Here is a 2,955-nt window from a genome sequence, read left to right as displayed (position 1 = left end):
TTTTCTTAATTTATTATTTAAGTAAAAATATGTTTCTCGTATAGACCTATTTATTCGTTATATATATGTATATATATATATATAGCCTAGCTTTATTATGTTTTTCTCCGCTCGCAGAAGCGCTGCAGGTGCGTGATGTGATATGATAGGACCATGTGAATCCTCATGTTCTGTTGTTTGCTGCTTTTTGCGCATGTAAAATTAATCCCCGGGAAACAAATGTTAGTATTTTTAAGGGTCGCAGACACGTATCCTTTCTAATTTAATTCACTTCTAATTTAAAATAATCTTGTCGGTTAACGGTTAATAATCGGTTAACGAGCGTCGGTTAGGAAAAATAACCGAAATGAACATCCCTAGTTTACAGTATCGATCAACACGTTTAAAAAAGACTGTAGATGATCATGTACACAAACACAGAGAGATCAGTTTACTTACGTTTGCAAAAATGTTCTTCATTTTTTAGGTGCTCATCAAATTTGTGAAGAGGCACTGGCCTGGGAAAACATCGGAGTTGGTAAGTTGACAAGACTTTATTCTTCATGAAATTCTCTATTAAGAGTTGTTTTATTAAGTTCTGTATGTAGACAGTATGAGGTATAACTGAATTAGACAATCAAAGCCCAGAATCATCATTTATAAAGTACATGTAAAGTTCATCGCCATCATCTTTAATTTCCTTCACTGTGCATCGCAGCGTGCATCTGTGTATTTTGAAACATTTCTAGCATCAAGATGTACACACAAATCCACAGACAGGTGGACTCTACTGCGGGCCAATCATAGCACGTTCTCACTACAACCAATCAGGTGTTGCTTTACAGGCGGGCGGTCCCTTCCTGAAATAACTTTGCTCATTTACACTAGCTCAGGTAGGAATTATAAGATCCATAAGAAGTGGTACAGTAAAAGATACTTAACATTTAGATTTCGTTAGCCACATTATTATGTTTTAATCGCCTTTGAAGATATTAGAGAAATAGCGCTTTGCGTCTCTTTATGGGAACACTGGATCGAAAGCGTCACATAATTCAAGACCGAACAGACTAATAAATAACTCGATTCATTTAATAGATTAAATTACTGTCCCACAACAGCATTTCCCAGTTCTTCAGTCAAGCAGATTTAAGGATGGATATGAGCAACTCTGTGGATCTAAAACTCTATATTAAGCATTATAAGTAGAGTGTAACGCCACTAATTACAACTATTTCAAACATTAATGAAATGTAATACATAATGATTCCCACTTTGTAGAGACGATATACTTGGTATATTAAGATGATACAGGTTTTCGTTTGCATTATCCACAAGCGATGAGGCTTGTACTGTAACGTCACTGATAGTCGCTTGGGCTCGTATTTGGTATTATACATGATGTTTTGTCCTAGATGGGGTCCTTCAGAAGTAGAACGGGTGATCTGTTCAGTCCAGTGTAGACAGTATCACTGATTATAATGTGTTGCGCCGCTCGTGTCAGCTGTAGAGAGGCTGTTATCGCTCAGGATCTGTATACAGTCTTGAGTTTATCCTGATACACTGGTCTCAATGGGAATATAATGAAGTAGGGGTGTGCGATATGGGAAAAATTTGGTATTCTTCATATTCTGTGTGGTGATCAGTTCACAGCAGTGATAGAAATTAATCTTTCCAATAAGTTTAAATGGATTTTTACCTTTATGGGCATTTGTACCTTTTATAAAGCCATTTTTTTCCTAAAAGTGTGCATCATCTTTTTAATCAGTCAGTTAGAATAATAAGACATTTTGGCTATTACCAACCAAATTAAATCAGTATCAACAAAATTAATCTTGGCAATGCAGAGGAAACACAGAAGCTGCATCTGAAGTTGCATGTAGATGTTTTTACACACTTTAATGCAGGACCCAAATGTTTTAACCTGTAGTTACAAATGCATAAATGATGTTTTGATATATTAAACATAAAATGTTGACTGCTGATATTTAAAATGAATTAAAAAAATTAAAAGATACTTTAAATGGGAAATTGAAACTGCCATTAGGTGGCAGCAAGTCACAGTCAAGTGAGTGATTGCGATTGAAACGATTCGTTCAAACGAGTGATTCATTCAGGAACGAAGCAGCGTCATGTTGCTCAGAGACGCAAAACAGTGCTGTGGCTTTGTTTGAAATTATTTTTGTTTTGTCTAAAATCGCACATCGTTAAAACAACAAATAGGATATTATCACAGAAGATATATATATCGCACACCCCTATAAAGAAGCCACATAAAAGAAGTTTTAAGCACACAAACAGCACTTAAGCTCAATTTGAAGGAAGAGCTCGTAGAATGTTGTGAATGAATATGAATATGAATCTGAATCGAAATGTTCCCATCCAGACTGTCGAGCAAAATGTGACGGGCTGTAGCGAGAACATGCTACGATTGGTCAAGGCAATGTTGCTGTTATCTGATTGGCTTGAGTTGACAGTGGGTGGAGTCCACCTCAAGGTTATTATAATTCTGCATTTTTAAATTTGGTAATATTATTTTAACATTTGCTATAAATGCATAAAATAGAGTTCAACAGAATTAACAGACAATGCAGCGCAGACCAAAGCTAGACATTTTAATGTAAGCTCCATGACACAAATGTAGCGACACAAACTTATAGCATGTTTAGATAGATTAGATGGAGAATAGTAAAAGTAAAATATTAAATGTGTTTAATCAAAATGAACACAGACGACTCCTGAGACGAGCTTATTTGCAGGAGTTCACATAAATGTATCCATGTGTATTTATATAGGGTTATATCCATTTATTAGTAATATAAATTGATATTAATATACATTAATATGAATGGTCATATTTGACAGTTTTAGACTGAATGGTGAATGTCATTTGGTAATAATACAGCAATATTGTACTGTAATTGAATATTAGATGTTTTAATATTTTATCTTAATCATAATATTGTAACTGTCGTCTCT

The 2,955-nt window shown here is 34.7% G+C and overlaps 1 long non-coding RNA gene across 1 annotated transcript in view; it reads left to right on the top strand.

Annotated features, from left to right (window-relative positions):
- The window catches only part of LOC107706269 (uncharacterized), a 2,141-nt gene extending 1,617 nt beyond the window's left edge, over positions 1-524 (top strand). The window contains exon 3 of the long non-coding RNA XR_001636138.1: positions 467-524. This is a non-coding gene — a long non-coding RNA (uncharacterized LOC107706269). The remainder of the gene's footprint in view (positions 1-466) is intronic.
- Positions 525-2,955: the final 2,431 nt, after the last annotated feature.

Source organism: Sinocyclocheilus rhinocerous, unplaced genomic scaffold, assembly GCF_001515625.1.
Source record: "Sinocyclocheilus rhinocerous isolate Xijiao unplaced genomic scaffold, SAMN03320098_v1.1 scaffold3797, whole genome shotgun sequence".
In the NCBI taxonomy this organism is placed as follows: domain Eukaryota; kingdom Metazoa; phylum Chordata; class Actinopteri; order Cypriniformes; family Cyprinidae; genus Sinocyclocheilus; species Sinocyclocheilus rhinocerous.
The sequence above is the reverse complement of the archived record's forward strand: the minus strand, read 5'-3'. Positions and strand labels throughout refer to the sequence as shown.